Below are 27,044 nucleotides of genomic sequence, written 5' to 3'. Positions count from 1 at the left end.
AAAAATGAGTTGTATGTCTATCTCCAACTCCTATAGGTGGCACATATGGCAAATCTTACCAGACCGTTGTATATGGTGATCCATCTCCATCTGAAGTTGATAAGAACCAACCCAGATTTCGCAATGGGATCCTAAGCAACTGCATCCAATGCCAATGCATATGGAGGGGAGAGGATCATGCCATCCTATAGCTCCAAAAAGTGCTTAAGATAGAAGGACATCTTCGAGTTCAAGCTCGTCATAGCTGAGGTCCAAGTGACCTGAGTCTACAATCTATAGATATCTTCTCTGATAACCCGATTCAGTTCTTGTCTAGTCAACAAGAGATGGCTTAGCACATCAAGGGATAATCTAAATAGGGGAAAGCACTCTAGGGAGGTAGGCATCAATTGAAGAAGCCAACACGCCTTTTAGAACCAACCTCATGCACAACCTTAGGGAGGGTTCAAAGTGAGAGCCTCCAAGGAGCAAAGTGCAAGATAGGGGTACCTCTCTCTCCTCGTGGTAGAGTCTCTAAAGGACCTGACTCTTTTAAGGAAAGAGACCAAGCAAAAAATGACCTTGAGGTGAAATGGGTGGACACTGGACACCAAACTTTGCTTGATAATAGGCTGCAAAACCATTTGCTTGCTTTTGATGATGCCCATGTGAAGCAAGGTCTAAGGTCTCACCATCCTGGCCCAATTTGTCTGTAACAAGTTCGACTTCCAAAACTTAGAGCCACAGAGAATTGTGCGTCTGATAATCACCTCCTTGAGGTAGAGTTTGGATGATAAGTCCTAGAACTAGCTCCAAAAGCAATGTCTCTCGATGAGGATGTTAGAATCACAAAAGCCACCAACTCTAGAACTTGGCTTGAAGCAGTTCTTAGAACAATTTTGAATCTAGCTAGAAGTTGATGTCTTTTGAAAAGTGGAAGTGCACCCCAATAATGGTTTAGAGATAACCACACATTGTCATCTAATAGAAGTTGAACATCTTCTACCAAGTTGTGGTTTAAAGTGGACCAAAAACCAAATGATGCTCATGGAACATGAGTTTATCGTTGGCTATAGCTCTGACTCTGGCTCTAGCTAACTTTCGCTGTAGGCTCTGGAGTCTGGTTATTGGCTCTGGCTCAGATTGTGGCCCAGGCTCGCTTCATATGACTTCGAAACTAGTAGTTGACTATCAATTCCCCCTTTTCAAATACAAGGGGAGAAGATGAAGATCTCTTCGCTGCAAAATGTGTTAATACTCAAGAATGTATTCTATTGTATAACCGATATATCTTCTTGCTTGTTGAAGACCATTGCCAAGAAGCGATCTATTTAAGGTGAATCTTTGCTCTTGCAGGAGTCTTGTGTCTGGAACATCTATCATAATGATGAGCATGTTTTCCACAATGTTCACAAGGGTGAAGTTCAAAACATTGATCTTTCATGTGGCTAACTTGATGACAATGATAGCATTTGAAAATCTAGAGTGGAGTTGGAGCAAGGAAAAATGAGCTTTCCTAAAGAAACACAACACTCTGAAACTAGATTAGTTTAAAGTCGTCTAGAATGCGAAAGGTCACTTCCTTTTTGTATTTGAGAGCAATGTGTTTTTTATTGATGACTTCTTCCCAAGGTCTAATAATGGGCTTGGGAAGTGCAAGTGAAACTTTTTCATCTTCATTGAAATATGCTCTTGAAGTGATGTCATTAGTGTTGAGAAATCTAGGGCAGCTAAACTAGATGTGATTTCTCTAAATTTGATAATTGCTTGTGATGTTCTTTTATTTTAACTTGATGTACTTATAATTTGCTTCTTCTTATCTTGATTATTATGGCGTTCTCATCATCAAACAGCTACCAAAACATGAAGATCAATAGAACAAATGGACAAAATATGTAGGCTACTAGCCAAGGCCAAAACCTCTCATGGAGAGGAAAACCCACAAGAAATTCTTCTCTTCTTATAGAATCTTCAAATGACGAATTCCAAGACCTTTTAGACCCAGTACTTAGACCTCTCCAAGACCAAGTCAACCTTCTATTAGATGAGCTTCTCTTGCACAAAGTCAACCTAAATCAAATCTTCTTTATTTCCTAGAAGAGAAATGAGTAGTAGGAGAAATAATCAAGACTAGGGTTTTTTCATTCCCAATGTAGGATAGTTGATGGCCAAAGAAAGCACTACAATAGAGATACCAACAACTAATATCGATCCATTGTCACTTATAAGCTGCATAAAATGCCAAACTTTGCAAGCAAAGTTGCTTCAAAAGAACCGCCTTTTCTCCCTTCTTAAGAAGCTTCTTAATAAGGATAATTACAATAACCTAATGTAAAGCAAGAGCATAACATCCCAAAGTAAATGACCATACATGAATTAGCTTCTTACATTTAGAACCAAACTATGCCCTTGTATTGAGAGACTTATTATAAATAGGCCCAAAGTGCAAGTACCTTATAGTTTCACTTGCAAGCAGGCCTTCAATGAGTATTAATATTCATACTCATGATGACCATGAATTCACTACCAATAATCAGATGCAAGGATCTGTCAAGCAGTGTGGAAAAAGTCGAAGTCAGGATTAATTCGGCAAGGGTCCAAAAGTTGAAAAACTCGGCAAAGTCGGGAGTTTTTCGAAAAAGTCGGCAAAATTAAAAAAACACAAAATTATTCATTTTTTTTTATTTTTTTTAACATCTAGAGTATCCACAACATCAAATAAATGCATTTCCACATAAACATGTAAAGAAAGCTAATATATAACATGTATATGAAGTCTAGTGCTACATCACATATCAAAATAGTGAATCCACTCCTGAATTTTGAGTCCTGTCTGAGTCTCAACTCTCAAGAGTCAAAATATCAACAAAAAATATAATAAATGTACATCATGAGTCATCTAAAAGTCATCAAGTAATCACTAATCAGTCACTGAGATCCTCTTCCCCTTTTACGGGAATAGGGAATGGCTTTGCCTTTTCCTCTAGAGGAAGAAGACCCTACCCCTGGGGATACAAAAGGAAATGGACTCAATCGTCCTCTAGAAGCTGATGGAAGAGGTGGCCTCTGTGCTACGCTGCCGCTACTGCTACCCACCCTAGATGGTGTCACCTCCTCCTCAGCATCCTCATCCAGCTCTGCTACTGCCTCCTGACCTTGATGTTGCCCCGCCTCCTCCTCCTCTATCTCTGGCTCTCCCTCCTCTACAACTGCTACATCCTCTAGATCCACACCTAACCAATCCGGGATCGTGTCCAAGATTGGCCTCTCAGTCTCGACTCTCCATGCAGCGGTGGTATCAATATTGTCCAATGAGATGGCTTCCACATCAGTAGGTTTCTGAAGCTGTCTCACCCACAATCGAAGATTGTAGTAGACGTATACCATGTCATTGAGGCGTTGAGATTCCAATCTGTATTAGGGTCATAGATTGTAAATTAGTACTTAGAAAATTTAAATATTAAAATTAATCAAACGAATTCAAAAAATTTAATTTGAAATCTTTTTAGTTTTTACCTGTTGCGCTTTTTGGAGTGTATTTTGTCAAATACACTCCAGTTGCGCTCACACCCAGAGGAACTGCATGTTTGGCTGAGCACTCGAATGGCAAGCTTTTGGAGATGGGGTACTCTGGCACCATAGCTTGTCCACCAAGCATCTACAAATTAAAAGAAAAATGATAAAGTTAGAAACATAAAAAAAAACATTGAAATTCAAAACTTGAAAGTTTGAAACAAACTAAAGCTTACCTGGCATTTTGGTCGTCCTATTCTTAATAGCCATGTTAAAACCATATGTGCCACCTCCCATCCTATAGACCTCCATTTCTTTAGAAATCTCCTCACGTTCTTGCTCAGATGATACCATCCTCTCGACACAAGTGAAGAATCCATCCATCACCTCGGCATCAAATCTGAAACCACAAGCATAAGAAAATGCAGGGTTGAGGTAGACACCTGCAGCATGAATGGGGCGATGGAGGGTATTGTTCCATCGCTGATCAATCACTCTCCATATGACCTGTTGTTTCTCTAACCCCTCGTCTCCCTTATCTGCATAATAAGCACGGATGGCTTCTTTGGCCCTATCCATGGCCTCATACAAGTAGCCCATTGCGGGCTTCTCTCCATCAACCAACCGAAGAACCTTTACCAAAGGTTCTAAAATGGCACACACCTCCTCTACTCCTGCCCAAAAGCTCTGATCATATGAAACTAGTCTGCATATGCCCTCTCCCTCTGGTTTGCGGCTAATAGATAAAAAACGCCAATCCGCTGAGAGAAACATGCTCTTCACCTCCCACATAGAATTCAACAGAGACTGAAGAGATATGAAAGTAGTGGCAAATCGTGTAATGGCAGGCCGCACCAACTCTTTGTTGTTGGTGAATTTTCTCATCAAGCTAAGCACAGATGAATGATTATAAATAAATTTTGTTATGCTCTTGGTTGATTCAACAATATCCCTCACAGTAGGAATTTTACCTATATCCTCCAACATCAAGTCAATGCAATGAGCAGCACAAGGTGTCCAAAATAAGTTAGGATACCTCTCCATAAGCATCTTGCCAGCGACAACATAATTTGCAGCGTTGTCCGTTATGACTTGGACAACATTGCTTGGGCCTACTTCCTGAATGAAGAGGTCCAACAACTCACATAATAAACGTGCATCTTTAATGTGGTCAGATGCATCAACAGATTTCATAAACATTGTCCCCTTGGGACAACTAACCAAGAAGTTAAGAAGGGTCATACCCTTCTGGTCAGTCCAACCATCTGACATGACTGTGCATCCAGTGTGCTCCCATGATGCCCTAAACTCTGCCAATCTAGTAGTGCACTCAGTCTTTTCATCTTGAAGAAGAGGCCCTCTCAATTCTGCAAAGGTGGGGGCTTTGTACCCCGGGCCAACGACAGCAATAGCATCAAACATAGGCTGGTAGAATGGGTTTGTCTTGGCAATGTTGAAAGGAACATCACTCCATAGAAGACACCTACTGACCAACTTGTCAGCTTCTGCCTTTTCCTTTTTTTTCATTGATGATCTAATCCCAGGTTGTGAACCAGTTGTTCTTCTAGGAACAAAAAAAGATGAGACAGAAGGATGAGTACCCATGGGTGAGGAAGGTGATGCTGCTGTAGAAGCACTGCCACTCTCAATTCCCCCCACTCTTGAGCCCCCTACAAGTTGTTTTGTTATTGCTGCCCTGGTCTCTTTTCCCTCCTCTTTATCCATCAATGATTGAATGGCCCGTCGGATGATTTCTGGAGTTGTGTTTTTGCAAAGTTCAACATTTTGCCCCGGAATTTGCCCCAAATGGAATTTTAATCTGTTGATGCCTCCTGACATATGCTTGCCACACAACTTGCAAGTCAAATACATTCTATTGACCCCCCCAGTTTCGGGTGTAGCATCAGGCTCACCAAACTCCCACATAGAATCCAAAATCCTCGGCATTTTGTTTTAAACTTTGAGCTGGAATTTAAACCTGGGCACAATAAAAATTGAAACAAATTCAAATCAGCAAAATATAATTAGTAATTTCAATTTGTATTGCACTCAGAATTTTCAATTTAGAAACAAATTAATAAATTTAAAATTTAAATTACAAATTTACAGTGATTTTAAATTTTAATTTTTTTAATTTTAATTTTTTTAATTTTAATGTTAACACTGGCTGAATGACCTTAAGTGATAACAGGATTCCTAAATATGACGTTGTTTGACATGGCAATAACCTTGACCTTGTTTGATTTGGCAATAATATTAATTTTGTTCTGTTACCTGTATGGCAATGATATATAATAATATAATATATATATTATAAACTATTAAACAGTGACATAAGACAGAAATTCCTATGCTCATGTGAACGATATGTAATGAGTCTAATGACAAAATGCTCTCACGGGTTACGAGTCACAACTGTGGTATGTAATATATAATATATATCAGTGAAACTTAAGTTACTTAACAGTGAAGTTTACTATTTGAATCCTGGTGACTGAAGTTTGAAGTTTTGATTCTTGAACAGTTATATAATATAGAGTTACACTGTACAGATTGCACGCAGCGCGGCAGCACAATACCATTACATATACGCTGTTAAATTTTAATGGGCCATGGCTTTCACATTGCACGCAGGCGGCAACACAATACAATTACATATACGCTGTTAAATTTTAATGGGCCATGGCTTTCACATTGCACGCAGCACAATACAATTACATATGTCATATACGCTGTTAAATTTAATGGGCCATGGCTTTCCGCTGCTCGCAGGGCCGCAATGCTCATTGCGCATAGCCATATATATTATATGTAATAATTTAATAAATATGAAACAGTGGTGAATGCTCTGAGCAGTGAATGCTGCATACCTTAACGTTGAGGGCCGAGGCGTGCGGGCTCCTGTTGGCAACGTTGCAACTAGAAAATGCACACCGAAAACCTATAGGTTGAAACCCTCGGGCGTTGATTCTCCACAGCGCGGATCCGGAACAAGCAAAAAGACAGTGAAAAATTAAATGAATGATTTCCGGCTTTTTATGCCCGCGGCGAAAATTTTTATAACGCAGACGATTTTTTCAATCGACTCCCGAAAAAATCGGGATTAATTCGATTTTATCGCGATTTTTTCGTTTTTCAAAAAATCGTCAAAAAGTCGGCCGATATAATCGTTTCGGCCAAAAAAACGCATTTTTAGGAATTAATCCCGATTTTTTCGAGACTTTTTCCACACTGCTGTCAAGAATGTACATATCCAGCTAAGTAGCGAGGACCAGCTCCATTGTTTGAACCCAGGGATTTGTGTTTTATGTGTGCAGCAAAATGAGTGATACACCAACTTGGATATATGCTCAAGTAGTACGGATGCAACTCCACAGCAAAACAAAATTTTATAGCACTCTACCTTCTCTTGCCAAAAGTAGTAGTATGACCCATTAAAACTATATCGAGTAACAAAGTTGAAACAAGACCATAACTTGCACCTTCCTTCCAACTCGACTAACAAAGCAAATCCAAGAGCCAATTTGCTCGATAATCCCTTGCATACATAGGCCAGCAAAGTCCCCAACTAAATGCACAAAGTTCAAACACAGTAGGGTTGCACACGATACCACCTACTACTAGATTATTCTCTTATACGATTCCATTATAGTGGAAAAGAATGGTCGTCAGAATAATCTATAATCTAAGTCATAACAAATCTTTGTGGTCCATGCTTTTGTGGTGCAAATGTGGGCAAGAGAATTTACCTAGGTTGGTCTTAGTTCTTCCACACACCATCACTTTAGATGTTCAGATAAAGCTGCAGCTACAAAGTAGTAGTGTCGAGTGTAGTTGTGGCACCCCATTCTTTACACTTCATATGCAATTTCATGGGAAAATTAGTTTCATTTATACAATTTGAAACCAAGGTGTGATGTGACGCGTGTATCTTCCAACTATTCGGAACATTGAACCGAATTTACTTTGTTATATTACTTGCAGAAGTGCCATTTGTTGCAGGTCTTTTATTGTCATTACGATACTCATCTTCTATTAAGGGATATTGAACTAAATTCAAAATCAGAGTTGGATCGGAAGTTGTATGTGGATGTGAAATACACCATTGTAGAAGAACACATTGACTAGTATGTGAGTTGTATGTGTGGGACAATGGCACAAAAGGATTCCTACTACTAGAGTTGAGCATGTTGAAGAATCTAGGGCATGCATAGTTAAGTTAATTCTTCGTTACATGATAACAATTTGTGAAGTATTTAAACAATTTATCTTATTAGCTTGATGTTTACTTCATTATTAGCATGTGTATGTTATCTTCATCAAACTGCTATCAAAAAACAAAAGAGACGAGAACACAAATGTTTTGGCTTTCTGCCAGGGCCAAAACCTCTCCCTCTTGGAGAGGAAAACCCATACATAAATTCTTCTTATAAAGATTCCATTGACGAACACCAAGACCATGACCCTTGACACACTCTGCCTCTCCAAGACCAAGATATCAATCCTCCTTTCTATCATTGTTGAGATCATCCTCATTGTTGCACCATTAAAGTCATTACTACAATATCACTGAGATCTTCACTGTTGCTTCTTTACCATGTCAACGTGATCCATTGAGATCTTCACTATGATCTCTATGCTTTCATTAAGACATTCATTTCATTATGTCAACAAATCTCCAATGAGGTCTTCAACATGATGACTATACCTTATATCCTTATCATTTCTGAGACAGTGATTATTAGATTGTTGTAGCTTTGGTACTGCTTTTCCTTATAAACAGGTATGTGATCTATAGAATAGATCCATGAAATGCTCATCCTTATACCAAGTATTCTATAGGAGTATCATGAATGCATATTGTCATACCTTATACATGTAATACGAAGATTGTCATACCAAGGGCTAGGTCTCCATGTAGTTCAGACCTTACTGCAGTTACACCATCCGAGATCTATACTTCTTCGCTCATCCGAGCATGGATCCATAGGTAGAATATCGATCTGATATGCATCCATATCAGACTTACGAGCTTTGGTCATGACTACACCTCATACCCTAGTCGAGGTGCTGTCAGATCCTGCTTCTCCATGTGAGATCTAGCATGTGTGATCTATGCCTTCTAGACTGTGGCTCCCCTAACCTTGACTGCAGTTCCATTAACCTTCATTGCGGCTTCATTCACCTTGACTGCGGCTACATTCACCTTGACTGTAGCTTCATTCACGAAGACTACAGAGGTATATGTGGATTCTCTATCTTGCCCATTTGCGGATACCCAACAGGGTATTTATAGTGGTTGTGTGCATATATTCAAGCCGACATATACTTGTGAATCGATGTGTCTCTTTTCCCAAGCCGACATCACTTTCATTTATGTATTTAATTCATATTTTGAGCCGACATGAACTTCCTTGGTTGTTTTCGCTTGCAGACTTCTTGTGCTTGTTCTTGAGGCATTGATCTTGGTCTTGGAGGGTTACTACACTTGTTGAAGACTTGTATACATTTACATGGACTCATGACATGATTCTTTGACATAGAAATAAATCCTAAAGACATCAAGAAGAAGTCTTTTACCTAGTGACACTTCTTGCTCATGAAACCCATGCAGCAAGATTACAAAAATAATTTATTCTCTTTTATTACATCAAATACAAAGATCATGTCATTATGAAGACCGAACCTAGTTACACTTTCTTCAACAGAGCAAAGGCTACACTAAGCACAGGCTACACTAAGCACAGTTTAGTGATTGATGTTTGCTATGAAGATCGTGTAGGTTGCATAAGGAGGAGCATCTAGATCAAAGAGGGAAGCCAAAAAATAAAACAGAGCAAGAATACAGTGGATCTAATAACATTGTTGGAATCTCACAAAAATTGGACAGAGATAAATAAGCATGGATTGCAAATCGTATTCATATGGTACACATAAATACAGAAGATTATGACCCTTGGTTTCATATTCCAAGAGGTCTCTTGGACTTCTCATGACTATCTATGTTCACTTGAGGCTTTTCGCATATAAATTACATAACCCCTAAGGATTATGTTTCCGACAAAGGGCCAAGGAACCGTACCCTTTACAGTGTTGAGGCTGGAGGGCCTACAATGTACTGAAACAAGGCCTTGTGAACTATACCCCAAGTAAGTATAAGTTGTGGTGATCTCAATCTCTACCGTTGAGTAGTATATGTGTAAGTATGTAGGAGAGCTCTTCAATACATTAATGATCAAAACCTTGGTTTTACCAAGGTTTATTGTCAATTTTCAAAAGCCACAAAAGGTTATCAACGTGTCAATCTATCTCTACAGGCCCTCGAGAGTAGAGGCCAATAAGACCAAGTCATTTGAGAATAGGAGCAAGAAATCAACACCTGATGTAGAAGACAACCATCCCCTTCTTGGTTGCGCTCATGGAGGAAGGACTCTAGCTCATCAATATAGATCCTAGGTTGCACGAAGCGCCGAAACGTTTCAGAGTTTCTGAAACAAGTACGTTTAGAAACATCACCTCCCAAAAATGGAAACGTCAGTCGAAACATCATATATATAGAGAGAGAGAGAAATCTATAAATAATTTAATAACACAATATCTTGCAAGAAAAAAGGGAATAAGACCCATAGATGACAATTTAGTAGGAAAACGAAGTCTACATTAACTCTCATAGATGATTACATGATGGTCGAGTTTCGGTCAAGTTTCAACCAAGTTTTAGAGTTTCGGTTACAGGGACGGCACGAAACGCCAACTTTCTAGAAATTTCGTGCAACATAGTATAGATCCCAAAGAGTATTGGCGAGAGAAGGCACCCCTATTTTACCTTGATGATACTCTGGATGAAGTTGAAAAGGCCATTTGCCATCCGAGGTCATCCAAAAACTAACTTGTATAGTCTCATCATACCTAACAAGAGGATCTTAGATAAGCGAATGTCATGGAGCCTTTGGAATGTTGCCTCCCTCGAAACTATGTCAAATGTTTTTTAGGAGTCTACAAAGTACCTAAGAAACCAGATTCGTCCTCCCCCCCACGTGTCTTGAATCTTGCGTGTCAGCTACAATTCTCGAGGGACACGTGTCCTTTTCATGGGTTGAGCGTGTCCGAACACGAGGGATTCTTGGACCTAGCAAATTTGATTCGCACGAGCAACGTGTCACGATTTTGGGACATGTGTCCCTCTCAAAAAGTGTGCCACAACTCTTTAAAAACCAAATTTAGGTCGCTTTCTCTTCATTATAATGCGTCTCTCTTGTTGTGGGTGTGTGGGAGTGAGTAGCAAAGGGTTTAGGAGCATTTTGGAAGTGATTCAAGCAACTAGTAAGTGCATTTTGCTTTCATCCTCTTGTTGCGACATGAATTGGAGCACATATAGGAATTTGTATAGTTTGAAGAAGAGAATGCTTGAGCAGTTCAGGGAAGAGACAATGGTGTATGTGCAAATCAACCTTTGTCTTATTTACAGGCAGAGGAAGGAGTGGTTGAAGGGAAAGAGAAAGTTGTGGGATGTGTTTCCTGATGATATGGGTTTGGACAGCAATTTTGAGTTGGCATTGGCCAACTTGGACCTTAATGAGCCAGTGCTAGAACTTGTCACATTTGATGATCGTGATACTCTTGAGGGGTCATCCTCCACACTAGCAAATGCAAAGATTACATTAGATACAGAAGAGGAGGATGCAAAGGATAGCAATGGTGACCATGACAGTGATGTTGATTTTGATAATGATGATTGATGAGCTACCTACTACCTTGTAGTTCTTTTGTATTTGTTATCTCTATTTTCCATTGGCATTGTTAGTCAAAAGTCCTCAGGACTCAGTGCCTATGTAACACATTTTGATTTTGATGACTTAATGAGAAAACTACAGTTTCTTGTCTTTCTCCTATTATATCATTGATGAATTTGTCTTGTGTGCCCGTGTCAAGTGACTTAGCAAAGCACCTATAAACCTTCAAAGAGCGATGACAAGCCTGCTCAATAATGGCTCGGAGTGTGAAGAGGTGATCATCGTCTAATAGTTTAGGTGGAAACTTGCTTGTCCTCTAGCCCTAATATGTTGACTCTCCAACTCCTCAAAAATCCATTGGAGAATATATACGACCCACCATGATGGTCCAATAGTTGTTTGGATCAAAACTACTACCTAATTCATCGATTGGATGAATAATGTGTCTTGTCCAAGAGGGGGGAAGCCTAAGCATACCACATGGTAAAATAAATCAACAATATATGACTCAAGAGACTAGACACCATGTTTCAAAGGTTCAACCTAAAGCCCTTTCTCAACCTCAAAAATCCATTGGTATAAAATATTGTGGCATAAAGCTTGGAGAACGTATGACCTACCATGATGGTCCCGTTGAGAAATCTATGGGACAGCTAGATTAGGTGATTTATCTTACTTTGATAATTGTTTGTGATGTATTTTACTTAACTTGATTAGCCTCTTCCTTTACTTAATTATGATTAGTGTTCTTAGCATCAAACAGCGACCAAAACAATAAAGAACAATGAGACAAGGGGACACAAGATATAGGCTATCAGATAGGGCTAAAACCTCTCTTGTTGAGAGAAAAACGCACAAGAACTCTTCTCTTCTTACAGAACTTCAATTAACGAATTCCAAGACCTATAACCCTTAACCAAGACCAAGTCAAATATCTTCTTTGATCAACTATTCTTCCACAAAGTCAACGTTGGTCAAACTTGATGCTACACTACAGATTTCGGCTTCTCTTCAAATTTTTGGCCTCTATCACAGGTCTGCAACTCTCGGCCTGCCTGTAATCTCTGTGGTTCTTCACATGTGGACAGATTAGGGCAGATTTGCAAGTCTTCTCTTCCTCACTTGGTATGATCCTTCTTCCTTGGACCTTGACAATTCGACTTAGCAAACTAATCCTTGACACCTTCTTTCGGCCTCCTAAAGTGACTGTAGTTTTTTATCTTCGCTGCAACAAAAAGTAGCCCAAAATATCTCGCACGTGCGAGGTGTATGGCCCAAAAACAATCCTTCTAAACTCCGCTTTTCTCCTCCTTGGATTCTCTCTCTTTTACTGGATATACTCAAGCTTCTTGTGCTTCAAAACAAACTTGAATAATGCCCTTACAAATGAGGTCGAGCTCTCTATATGTAGGCTTCATAGGGTGCCCTAATAGATCGACTTGATCCACATAGTAGGCCGACTTGTCGTCCTTTTGAGGGTCAACTTGTAGCACTATGACGAGGTCTTAGAGGTTCTATGACTCTAATTTGACTCAAATAAATTTTTCTTTACATTATGTAACATGCCCAAGAGGGCCTTCCATACATGACAATGACTCAATTGACTTGTAGACTCAATGACAAGTCCTAGCAGAACTCAATGGGTGCTTTACCTATACAACAAATAACCTTGAGCATGAAACCCATGACTCAAGAACAATAATAAAAAAAGTATCTCTCTTTACACCAAATACATGAAATCATGATTACATATGTCATTATGAAGATCGAACCTAGTTACATATTTCAACACTCTCTCTTAACTAGGGAGGTATTCATAATCCATACAAGGTACTTGGACATTCTCAAACTAAAGAATTCTCATAAAAAGAGTCGAATTGGTAAGCCATCTCAAGCTACTTCCTTAGCTTATGCCAAAGCATCTCATCATACTAACCAGCATTATCACATAGAAAGGCCTTGACTAACATCTCTATCTCTCCACAAGATTAGATCACAATGTTGGCGAGACCAATCACTAATAGACACCATCATCATCGTCTCTCAAGGCACATACCCCACCCGGGTTTTCACAAGGTATGTCCTTTTAAGACAATTCCTATCTTGGAATGACACATCCTCAAGGAATTTCCTCTTCGACTACTCTTACCTATTGGATGCCCTACCACATCCTCAAAGAGTATCAGAATCAATCTCAGATGCTTACCCAATCCTCCATTCTTTCTTCACAACATGAAGACAAGAATGATGTGTTTATCTCTCCCTCTCAACTAGGGAGGATATATTCATTCCTATAAAAGGAATATACCCAAGCTCCCTCTTACCTAGGGACTTGTCCAAGCTCCCTCTTAACTAGGGACTTGTTACCAACAGCAGGTATCTGCTCTTTGGTGGAGATCATGGTACTATCAGTTACTTGTAGGGCTCCTCCTTTTGATGTCATGAAGTTCATCTTCTTAATTACAGAGCCTTCATCTTCTAGATCTTCTTCGTAGGGCATCAGCCATCCATCACTTTCCTTCAACGAACCATATGATTGAAACAATAGTCGTGTCATCCTTCTTTGCATCAAAAAGTGATCTTCCAGTCCACATCTGGTTCTTCTTCACATAGATCCATCTTCCAAGTCATGTTTCTTTCAGGATCTTCCACCCATTCTCATGAGTACTAGTTGTAGGTGACATCTACAACTCTCTTTCGGTAGCCTGTTTCAACCCAACTACAAGTTGTTAAAAAATAAAAAATGAACATCAAATCAAAGTTACCCTTTAAGATGGCCTTTCATCATGACATTTGCTTCTTGCAACATCAACATCCTGCACATTCATAAACACATCTCCAAGACTTCCAATGTCAAGGGTCTTCTTCCTTTACAGACTTTATCAAGGTCTTCATATCTTTCTCTATGGAGATGTCATAGCTAGTTCTTCCAGTCATCAAATGTTGATTGCTAATTTTATCTAGTGTGAAAAAAGTCGTGATAAAATCGGCAAAGTGCGATTTTGTCAGCGAAGCTTTTGGTGACTTTTTGGAAAATGAAAAAACCGGGATTTTATTGAAAAAGTTGTGATTTTATCAGGAGTTGCTTGAAAAAATCGTGAAGCTCGTTCAAGCCACAAATAAGTGAGGGAAAGGGCCGAAAATTTCACTCTTCTTTCTGCGATTCGTCTCTGTGGAGAGAGGATGTGTTTGCCATTGCCCAAGAGGAGGAGATTTACTAGTTTTGTGGTGTGGATTTGGAGATTTGTCCACTACTCAACGTGAGAGACTCGGGGTGCCGATTTTCTTCTGCCAAGTATGTATTTTAATTTCTCTTTCAGGAGGATGAGGAGGAGGAGGTGACACCATCTAGGATGGGCAGCAGTAGAGGACAGAGACCACCTCTTTTTTTTGCTTCTAGAGGACGACAAAGTCCATTTGTAGCACCAAGGTGTTAATTTTATGTATGTTCTATGCTTAGAACAATTTATTTCAATTTTCACAGTTAGCTCAATACCTTTTCCAGATTAGCAATCACATCAGCATAATAGTGAATTGCAGATAGAACATAAACATAAATCGCAGAAGACAAGCCAAGACAAGAGGACACAAGATGTGGCGCTAGCCAGGGACAAACCCCAATGTGGGGAAACCCTTGATCAATTCTTCTTATATGTTCTTCAATAGTTCAGCAGAGAGAGAGAGAGTACATAGACAACAGAAGTCAGACTTATCTAAATATGAGCATAGATCATCTCTAAGAAAATGATACATGAGGTAGCTGAACTCAATTGAAGACACGCTGCTTCAACTGATTCTCCAAGGTGACTCCATCGCCTCGCTGCACCTATCATTGTGATGCTCCTCATCATCATGCTGCACCCATCATTACTATGTTGCATCTCATCATGCTTCACTAATCATGATTGTACCCATCACTGTACCGCTGCACTATGCTGAGCTCTTCATTGCACTATGCTGCACCCAAATGCATGTTGCAATACCTCATCATCCTGTTGCTGCAATACCTCATCATTACCATGTTGTCCCATTGTTGCACCAATGTCCAGCAATACTGATCTACACCATGTTGCACTATCTATGTTGCACTGTACATCATGCTATGTTCCTATGTGCACTATGTTGCACTATACAACATGTACTCATTGTTGTCCCATGTACCATTGTTGCGCCAAGTATCATTGTCGTCCCATGTATTATTGCTACACCAAATATCATTGTTGTCCCATGTACTATTCCTGCACAAAATATCATTGTTGTCCCATGTACTATTGTTGCACCAAGTATCATTGTTGTCCCATGTACTATTGTTGCACCAAATATCATTGTTGTCCCACGTACTATTGCTGCACCAAGCATCATTGCCCAACTTGGCCCCCACAGGCTGCTCAACAAACTGAGCCAAAATTGGTCAACTCCTTTGACCCAACACATACCAAAACATTGTTGTTTGTGACTCTTACATTGCTGCAATTTGTGGGACTGGTTAGGGCATACAATACAGTCCCTAATCGTCCTCAAATCTAACCTAGAATTGCCCTTATGAAATGTGGTTGCCCTTCAATAGGAGTCTCCCCCTCCACATTGCTCTTTTACGGCAGATCCAAGCCCTTAACAAACTTATCCTCCCAAAAAAAACAGCGACATCCTACAGGTGTATAGACATAGCTATGGCAGCCTCTTATTAGGACTGTCCACCCACCAAACAGCCTCCAAACTAACTCGCTGTCCCTGCCTTGGCTGTGGCCTACAAGAACAGGGCTTCGGCCTTCGGCCCTCCCACCAACAGTTTTGTCCACAAAAACGGACCCTTGAACAAACCTTAACCCACATTGTTTTAGATCCTCTTTTGTTGCGGCTAGGGCACATAATTCTTCTCTCCAACAAGTTCTCTTTCTAAGGTACATGTTGCACAAGATTGGATGTGTCCTAGATCTAGGTGCGTAGAGCTGCTAGGGCATCATCTAGGACTGCGTTTAGACTTCATGCTAGGTTCCTTTCCTCCTGTGTCTAGGGCTTCCTCCTCTTAGATTTCTCTTCCACTAAAACCCAAAATAAGTGGAGAGAAATCAAGAGTGAAGTGTGTGTCCAAATGACTATCAAGTCACCTCCTTTTATACTAAAATGTTGAGCACACATGGGGGTTATTTGGTTGTTGGTTGACCTTGACGAATTGTCCCATAACACAAATAAATTCATATCTCCATGAATACTTATCGGAATCGGATGATCTTTAGATCAATCCTACACCTCTCGATGAGAGGAGTCAAAGAAAAATATCAGTTGCCATAAATAAGATGACCACATGGAGTTTGGCCCTAGTTGCCAATTTTAACACTCCCTCTCAACTACGGAGAACTCCATCCGCTGATCCATCTGCCAGACTATACTATATCTGTCATTAGTGTCCTGCACTACTCTACTCAGTTGAACCATGAAGAACAAGAATTGATCGAGAATGTCTCATACCGTTCTCTACTGACCCGAAGTTAGTCCCATATGAAGAGAGTGTGCCCTACCACTCTTACTGATCCCAGATCAGTTCCAAAAGAGAGTGAGTTATGTCACTCTTACTGACCCGAAGTCAGTTCCAATTGATCCCAAATCAATATCAAAAGAGTGTCTCAAACCACTCGTACTGACGCAAAGTCAATTTCATTGATCCCAGATCGATATCAAGAGAGTGTCTCAAACCACTCATATTGACCCGAAGTCAGTGTCATTGATCCTAGATCAATATCAAGAGAGTGTCTCAAACCACTCATACTGATCCCAGATCAGTTCCAAGAGAGTGAGCTATATCACTCTTACTGACCCGAAATCAGTTCTAATTTATCCCAGATCAATGTCACTCATCCTAGTATAGGGAGTACGATAGATACATGATGCGTCCATCAGTACTACTATGGTCCCTAACCCCATTTCCCTACTCATTGACCAAATGAGAGGTACTTCCCATGAGTCCCAGACTGCATGGGTAGGATGCCTCGACAGGAGAACCACTCATCCTGTCCATAAGTCACCACGGGGTATCACAGGGGAAGGTTGAACCATTCACCCCGTACACAGCGCACCACTAGGGGAGGGTGAGTCGCCCTATGGTCGCTTGTTGCTCCACGAAGTACCGCAAGCCCCCCGGAACTCCCAGAGCTCGATGCATGCATCATACAGGACCCTCATAAGAGGGTCTCTCAACGACTCCAAGTCGTTCTGGAAAGTCACAAATTTGACCTTTCCCCGAGGCTTCGACAAAATGTCTGTGACCTGCACATTAGTCCCAATGCGATGGATCCTTCTTGCTCATCGATGTACCATATCCCAGATAAAGTGGTACCTGATGTCTATATGCTGGAGCAATCGTAGAATACGCTATTCCTCAATAATCGAATCCCCCCTCTGGTTGACACAGAAGATCACGGTGGTATCCATCATGTGTACAAACAGCTCACTGAAGAGCTTCCACAACCAGGCAGCGTCACACGAGATCATACTCGTAGCTATGTATTTGATCTCAGTGGTGCTCAAAGAAATCGTCTTCTACTTCCTACTCATCCAAGATATCGAGCAAAACCCAAAGAGAACCAGCACCCAAAAGTGCTCTTGCGATCCTCCACACTGCCTGCCCAGTCAACATTCGAATAATCATGCAGCTTCACACTTTCGGCAGTGTATCTCAATCCATGAGAGATTGTGCCCCAAAGATATCTAAAAAGATTCTTAGCACCAATCCAGTGAGGCTCAACCATATATGAGCTCAACATGCTAACTGCAAAACATATATTCGGACCAGAGTTCACCAAGAACATCAATGCTAGAATGAGTTTATGAAACTCAGAGACATTTCCCAAATCAGGTCCGACATCCCTACCACATAACTTCTGAAAGTTAAGCTCCATCAAGGTAGTCATGGGCTTGCAGTTCACCATTCCAAATTCGGAATCCAACTCCCTCTTACTTTTGCAAATGAGAGGGTTTGCACCTGTCAGAAAGAGGTCGTCCTCAGAAGGTGCCAGTATGAGAGGTCTATCATCCATAACCTTCGAGCAATGGTTTGTATCAGCTTCACTCCTAGTGAATCTCAGCTTCATCAAATAGCTATCAATCCTCTCATATTAAGCTCGGGGTGTTTTGCTTCAAGCCATAGAGGGCTTTCTTCCACCTGCATATATGAGATTCCCGATCATGAATCTCAAACCCCTCGAGTTGTTCCCAACCTGTGGACCTGCTATGTGAGGGAAATGGTCACCTTGTAAGATTTTCCTTCAGTACATCTCGGACATGTACCTTTATGCTCTTCTTGAATTCAGGCATCCCTGTCACCATCTGACTCACATCGGGTAGGGCCCCATAATAAGCAGACCTCTGGTCCTATAGATGAGATGTGTTAACTGACATGGTCCCCAATGGACCATCCTGCAATTTGATACAAATTGCCAACCCTGAACTCAAAGATAAAAGCATCTTTGAAAATTCTATTTTCAAACATGTACCGTTCCATTGATGAATGCCACCCTGAAACCTTTGATTTCCATTGCCGAAATGGGCACCAGGTTCTTGGATCAAGTACATAAAAGAGATTCTTGTAAATGAATCAAGTTACCCTCATTCAATAGAGGGGTAACATTCCCTACACCCTTTCTAGGATAGGTGGCATTGATTCCAAGTATAATTCCATGATTGTTTCCATCTCTACCAATTTAGAGAGAGCACCCTTCCATCCGATGAAGTGCCTTGAAGCATTACAATCAATAAGCCAGATTCCCAAAGAGTCTGGAGGAGAGGGCCAATATAAGATAATGTTGCTTTATCTTACCAAAAACAACATTTGATTCTCCATACTTGGAGTTCCTTGCTTTCTTTGAAGAGTCAGTCATTTCCTTGATGACCTGCATTACCTGTAATTCCTCCGATCATTGAAGATGTCCCTGCAATGATTATTATCATCATCAAGTGATGTGTCCCTACCATTTGGACACTCCTTCGCATAATGGCCGAACTTATTGCAAGCAAGGCATCAGCCTTTCCTTCCACCCTTAGATCCGGACTTCTCCATGAAGTGATCTTTTGGTAGGCCATCAGATGCTTCCACTGTGCCACTCGGATAATATTCTCAGCTTCGACCTCACCCTTGGTGAATTTGAAGAGGGTTGAGGAATCCAATGATCCTTTTGTCCTTTCCAACTATCTTCGTTGATTGCACTTTCACTCTTGCTTGGGATTTGTCTTCACCTCAGCTCTAATACCATGTTAATTTTAGGTATGTTCTATGCTTAGAGCAATTTATTTCAATTTTCACAGTTAGCTCAATATCTTTTCCAGATTAGCAATCACATCAGCATAATAGTAAATTGCAGATAGAACATAAACATAGATCGCAGAAGACGAGCCAAGACAAGAGGACACAAGATGTGGCGCTAGCCAAGGACAAACCCCAATGTGGGGAAACCCTTGATCAAGTCTTCTTATATGTTCTTCAATAGTTCAGCAGAGAGAGAGAGAGTACATAGACAACAGAAGTCAACACTTTGACTTATCTAAATAAGAGCATAGATCATCTCTAAGAAAATGATACATGAGGTAGCTGAACTTAGTTGAAGACATACTGCTGCCACTGATTCTCCAGCACCTATCATTGTGTTGCTCCTCATCATCATGCTGCACCTCACTGTGCTGCACCATGCTGCACCCATCATTACTATGCTGCATCGCATCATGCTTCACTAATCATGATTCTACCAATCACTGTACTGTTGCACTATGTTGAGCTCTTCATTGCACTATATTGCACTCAAATGCATGCTACAATACCTCATCATCTTGCTGCTGCAATACCTCATCATTACCATGCGGTCCCATTGTTGCATCAACGTCCAGCAATCCTGATCTATAACATGTTGCACTATCTATGTTGTATTGTACATCATGTTGTGCTCCTATGTGCACTATGTTGCACTATACAACACCATGTACCATTGCTGTCACATGTACTATTGCTGCACCAAATATCATTGCTGTCCCATGTACTATTGTTGCCCCAAATATCATTGTTGTCCCATGTACTATTGCTGCACCAAGTATCATTGATGTCCCATGTACTATTGTTGCCCCAAATATCATTGTTGTCCCATGTACTATTGTTGCACCAAGTATCATTGATGTCCCATGTACTATTGATGCACCAAATATCATTGTTGTCCCATGTACTATTGTTGCACCAAGTATCATTGCCCAATTTGGCCCCCACAGGCTGCTCAACAAACTGATCCAAAACTGGTCAACTACTATGACCCAACACATACCAAAACATTGTTGTTTGTGACCCCTGCACTGCTGCAATTTCTGGGATTGGTTAGGGCACACAACACGGTCCCTAACTGTCCTCAAATCAAGCCCAAAATTGCCCTTATGAAATGCGGTTGCCCTTCAATGGGAGGCTGCCCCTCCACGCTGCTCTTTTAGGGCAGATCCAAGCCCTTAACAGATTTATCCTCCCAAAAAAACAGCAACATCCTACAGGTGTACAAAAAGACCTGTGGCAGCCTCTTATGAGGACTGTCCACCCACCAAACAGCCTCCAAACTAATTTGTTGTCCCTGCCTTGACTGTGGCCTACAGGAACAGGGCTTCGGCCCTCACACCAACTCGTCGTCCCTGCCTTGGCTGTCACCTACAGGAACAGGGCTTTGGCCCTCCCACCAACAGTTCTATCCACATAAACGGACCCCTGAACAGACCTTAACCCATGCTGTTTCAGATCCTCTTTTGTTGCGGCTAGGGCACATAATTCTTCTCTCCAACGAGTTCTCTTTCTAAGGTACGTGTTGCACAAGATTGGATGCGTCCTAGATCTAGGTGTGTAGAGCTACTAGGGCATCATCTAGGACTGCGTTTAGACTTCATGCTAGGTTCCTTTCCTCCTGCGTCTAGGGCTTCCTCCTCTTAGACTTCTCTTCCACTAAACCCAAAACAAAGGAGAGAAATCAAGAGTGAAGTGTGTGTCCAAATGACTATCAAGTCACCTCCTTTTATACTAAAAGGTTGAGCACACATGGGGGTTATTTGGTTGTTGGCCGACCTTGACGAATTGTCCCATAACACAAATCAATTCATATCCCCATGAATACTTATCAGAATCGGAAGATCTTTAGATCAATCCTACACCTCTCGATGAGAGGAGTCCAAGAAAAATGTCAGCTGCCATAAATAAGATGACCCACATGGAGTTTGGCCCTAGTTGCCAATTTTAACACAAGGGCAGGGCCTTTTTCTTTAAGTCATTCTCTACTACCGTAAAAGGGGCAGAGGATCTCAGTGACTGATTACTTTATGACGTGTAGATGACTCATGATGAATCATGATATACATTTATTATATTTTTTGTTGATATTTTGAATCTTGAGAGTGGACACTGAGTCGGGACTCAAGATTCAAGACTTGATTCACTATTTTGATATGTGATGTAGCACTAGACTTCTTATACATATTATATATTAGCTTTCTTTTCATATTTATGTGGAAATGCGTTTATTTGATGTTGTGGATACTTTAGATGCTAAAAAAAATTTCAAAAATGAATATTTTTGTATTTTTTTAATTTTGCCGATTTTTTCAAAAACCTCCTGACATTAACGACTTTTTCAATTTCCAAACCCTTGCCGATTTATTCCTGAGGTCAACTTTTTCCACATCGATCTTATCTTTCGTGACAATAGTTGCATTTTTCACGAATTCTTCTTATCTTCACATATTGTTCCCTAAGAACTTCTATACATAGTTCCTTCATCTTGTCAACAACCTCATATTCCATATGAGGACATATTATGTTGATGTCATCTTATCAATATGTGAACTAGTTCAAGGTGTAAGCCTTCATGCATCTTTCTAAAGGAAGAGATCCTTCTTCTTCGATCATGCTCATGCGATAGAGCATTCATCCACACTATCGCAACTATATGATGACATGACTTAATCTATCAAATACATACCCTCTTTTCTCCTTTTGGTCATCTAGGCTTCCTTCGGCAGCTTCTTTTCCTTGCTTGAAAGTACTTCAACCATCTTGAAATGCTGCACTCCTATGTCATCATACCATCATCCTTCTAAACAAAGGATCCCACACAAGGTGGAATGTAGACCATCAACGAGACACTTGCTTCTTCCAAGTAGAGGTGAACCTTTTATTTTTTTAATTTTTCCAAGTTAGAAGGTTCACCTCTACTTGGAAAAAGCAATAGTCTCGCTGATAGTCTACATTCCACCTTCCATTGGATCCATTGTTTAGAGGGATGATGGGATGGTAACAAAGGAGTGCAACATGTCAAGTTGGTTGAAGTACTTAATCTTCAAGCAAGGAAAGGAAGTTGCCAAAGGAAGTCTAGATGACCACATGAAGGAAGAGGTATGTATATATTTGAAAATAGATAGATAAAGTCATGTCATCGTGTGGTTGCAGTTAAAATGAATGAATGCTCTATCTTATGAGCATGATTGAAAAAGAAGGATCTCTTCCTTTAGGAAGATGCATGAAGGCATGAATACAATATGCCTTGAACTCATTCCCATATTGATAAGAAGAAATCAACATAATATGACAACATATGCAATATGAGGTAGTTGACCATGATGAAGGAAATATGTACAGAAGTTCCTGGGGAAGCTATATGTGAAGAAAGGAAGAAGATTTCGAGAAAAATGCAACCATTGTCACATAAGACAAGATAAGTGATCAACATCCGATAACTAGAAGAAATAGCTATGACATCTCTATGGAGAAGGTATGAAGACCTTAATAAAGCCTGTAAAGGAAGGCGACCCTTGACATTGAATGTTTTGGAGATGGAGCCATTCATGTGCAGAATGTTGATGTTGCATGAAGCCGATGTCATGACAAAAGGCCATCATAAAAAGGTAATTTTAATTTGATGTTCGTCTTTTATTTTGGAAATCATCTGGTTGGGTTGAAACAGGGCTGTTGAAAAATATAACTAGGTTCGGTCTTCATAATGACATGTAATTGTGACTTTTGTAGATGATGTAATGAAGAAAATAAAATTGTTTTTGTAAGCCTTGCTTCATGGGTTTCATGAGCAACTGATTTTATTTTAGATGACTCCCATTGAGAGCCTTCGGATTGGTCATTAAAAGTCAAAGAGTCTAGGTCATGTATGAAGAACCCTTCTTGGGGATATAACAAGTGTATATGAGTCTATAATATGTCCAAATAGCCCTCCAACTACAAGCACACGGCCCTCTTCCTATGTCGGCCTCAAGATGAATAAAGGAACTCATGTCGGCTCACGTAATGGAGACAGACCAGTTCACAAACTCAGCTCGGCTTAATAGGTTGGACAAACCACTATAAAATTATAAATAGCAACCTCAGCCCAGTTCACAGAGACACAGAATTCGGATATCTTCTCCGAATTTTTTGATGATGAAAACAGAACTTCGCATGAACAATGGAAGGATATATTTTGCATATCTCTATGATTTCGGATGGGCAGAACAGAAGATAGTTTCGGATCTTTAGCACGGTGAAAAGGTTCAGATATCTCTGAGATTTTCAGAGGTAAAACACAGAAGCAAGCTTGGATAGGAATGCAGAAAAATGTTTCGGTAAAGAAGCTCAGATCAAGGTACTAAATTGCAGCAGACAAATTCAGTATTGTCTCACAGTCAAGAGTGGATCTCGGTCTCGGTACAGCGAGAGAAGTTTCGGTGATATTACAGTGATGTCTCCCCACTGTCTCATGAAGAAGGTCTCGGTGCCACTCATGAAGAAGGTCTCGATGTAACCATGATTCGGTGCTACTGTTGAAGAAGAAGTTCGTATCCAGTGATTTCAATTCAATGTCATCTCATGACTATAGTGACCTCATATGGTGCGAAGTCTGAAGTAAGAGAAACCAAGAGAAGAATGAATGAGACCAATGGAGGACTTGTGTCTTGGTCTTGGAAAGGCTACTAGGTCAAGGATCTTGGTCTTGGTATTCATCAATTGGAATCTCTATAAGAAGAATTTGTGTTGGTTTTCCTCTCAAAGAGTGAGAGGTTTTGGCCCTGGCTCATAGCCTACATGTTGTGTCTCTTGTCTATTTATTTTCATGTATTGTTTATTGTTTGATGAAGAAGAACACTAATAATCTAACAAGAAGAATATCCTAATCTAAAGAAGTAAAAACCATGCACAAGCAGTCACTAATAGAAGAGAAATCACCTAATACTAATGCCCTAGATTTCTCAACAAGGGCTACCAAAAGAGAGATGTAGATGTCACCTACAACTAGTATTCATGTGATTGGATGGAAGATCCTAAAAGAAACATGACCTGGAAGAGGTAGGTGTATGAAGAAAAACCAGATGTGGACTAGAAGATCACTTTCCTATAAAAAAAGGATGACATGACTATTGGTTCAACCTTATGGTTAGTTGAAGGGAAAGTGATGGAGAAGATTGTTGATGCCCTATGACAAAGTGATGATATAGGCTCCATAATGAAGAAGATGAAATTTCATGAAATCAGAGAGAGAAGCCCTACAAGCAGTTGATAGGACCATGATCTCCAACAAAGAGCAGAGAGTTGTTGTCGGAAACAAGTCCCTAGTTGAGAAGGAGCTTGGGCAAGTCCCTGTTTAAGTGAGAGCTTGAGTATATTCCTTTATAGGAATGAGCATATCCTCCATGGTTAAGATAGAGAGATAGACACATCATTCTTGCCTTCATATTGTGAAGAAAGAATGGAGGATTAGGTAAGCATCTGAGATTGATTTTGATCTTTAAGGATGTGGTAGGGCATCCAACAGGTAAGAGTAGTCGAAGAGGAAATTCCTTGAGGATGTGTTATTCCAAGATAGGAATTGTCCTAAAATGATAGACCCTGTGAACACGCAGGTGGGGTAAGTGCCTTGAGAGACAATGATGATGGTGTCTATCAGTCATTGGTCTTGCCAACAATGTGCTCTGATCTTGTGGAGAGATAGAGTTGTTAGTCAAGGCATTGTTATGTGACAATGTTGGTTGGTATGATGAGATGGTCTGGCATAAGCTAAGGAAGTAGCTTATGAGATGACTTATCAATCCGACTCTTCTTATGAGAATCTTCAATCTGAGAATGTCCAAGTATCTTATATGGATTATGAATACCTTCCTAGTTAAGAGGAAGTGTTGAAATATGTAACTAGGTTCAGTCTTGACTCTTCACAATGACACATGTAATCATAATTTTATGTATTTGATGTAAAGAGAAAAATAAAAAGTATTATTGTCCTTCTTGAGGCATGGGTTTCATGCCCAAGGTTATTTGATTTATAGGTCAAGGACCCATTGAGTGCTTCTAGGGCTTGTCATTGAATCTACAAGTCAATTAAGTCATTGTCATATATGGAAGACCCTTTCGGGCATGTTACATCTTGTAAAGAAAATTTATGTAAAATCAAAAGTGTCAAATAGACCCTCTAAGATCTTGTCATCATGCAAAAAAGAACAAGTCAGCCTACAAGCAGCATCAAGTCGCCCTCGTGGACTGTTATTCGACCTCCAAGGAACACTATATATAAGGATGCATCAACGTCATTTGAAAGGCATCAATTCAGTTCACATGATCCGGATTTAAACAGGAACGCAACAAATTACAGAGATAACCATATACACAAAGATGCAGCGGAAATAATACTTCATTTCATTAATGGAAAATACTCAAATATGCTTACAACAGAAATGGAAATAAACTAGCTAGGGCGATGGTAGCTTATCTCTGAGAAGAGATGTGATGGCTACATGCCTCTGAACTGTCTTACAATGAGGCTCGGAGGCCTATTTATTGTTGAGAAACAATAGAAAACCCTTCACATTCCAAAACCTAACCCTAGAAGATGAAACGCCAAATTGTGGGCCCCGTTTTTGGGTAAGTTGGTACATCAACTTCCCGGGGTCGCGAATTGGTCATACTATCTCCGTTTGACGTGCATGATAGCCCGTTGGAAAGATCTCTCCGAGGACTACGACGGAAAAGACGATTTTTATCAGAAAAATCGCTGGCGATAGATTTCCCAAAAAACGTCGTTTAGGGCCTCAAAACGGCTCCGGAAGTTCAGGACCCGAAAAACTGCTAAAAATAGTAAGTTGTGCTACAATTAAGGAAACTGAAAATGCTGATAAAGACAATGGTGGGGGTCCAGGTGGACTTGGCAGGTGGCCACCAATATCCACCTGGATCATCACAAGAAGTTCGATCTAAAAGGAAGAAAAAGACTTGGAAGGAACGAAGAAAAGGAGAATCCAAGTAGGAAAAAAATTGAAGCTAAGAAGATTGTTTTAAGGCTAATTTCTCTCACACGTGTGGACTGCAGCTAGGGTTTCCAAAGTGAAAATTGCAAACCTTATAAGAAGCCAAAACCTAGCATCATCATTCTTGCAAGCCGAAATCATGAGGAAAAGAGTCCAAGCAAAGCAAAGGACAGAAACCTCTTAATTGTGCCCTAAACCTCTCACACGTGCGAAGTAGTAGTCATTGCAGGAGGTTGAAAATTGCAAGCCGAAATTATAGTCAAAGTTGCAGGTCGAAATTCTTGGTCAAAAGAGAAGTGGAGGCTGCTATAAGGCAAGTTTGACTTGGGTTGACTTGGTGAGAAGGAAGTGCCTCAAAGAGAAGTTTGGCTTGGTCATGGAGGGGTCTTGGTCAAGGGTCATAGGTCTTGGAATTCGTCATTTAAAGTTCTATAAGAAGAGAAGAGTTCTTGCTGGTTTTCCTCTCAAGAGGAGAGGTTTTGGCCCTGGCTGATAGCCTATATCTTATGTTGTTAAAATTGGCAACTAGGGCCA

At 40.3% G+C, this 27,044-nt stretch overlaps 1 protein-coding gene across 2 annotated transcripts in view; it reads right to left on the bottom strand.

Moving 5' to 3' along the window:
• The window catches only part of LOC149139292 (uncharacterized), a 225,017-nt gene that overhangs the window by 174,794 nt on the left and 23,179 nt on the right, over positions 1–27,044 (bottom strand). The gene's annotated exons all lie outside the window — the stretch shown is intronic.

The sequence above is a fragment of the Pinus tabuliformis genome, chromosome X (assembly GCF_031772625.1).
Source record: "Pinus tabuliformis cultivar Carrire ecotype Pingquan chromosome X, CPIR1, whole genome shotgun sequence".
Lineage (NCBI taxonomy): Eukaryota > Viridiplantae > Streptophyta > Pinopsida > Pinales > Pinaceae > Pinus > Pinus tabuliformis.
The sequence above is the reverse complement of the archived record's forward strand: the minus strand, read 5'-3'. Positions and strand labels throughout refer to the sequence as shown.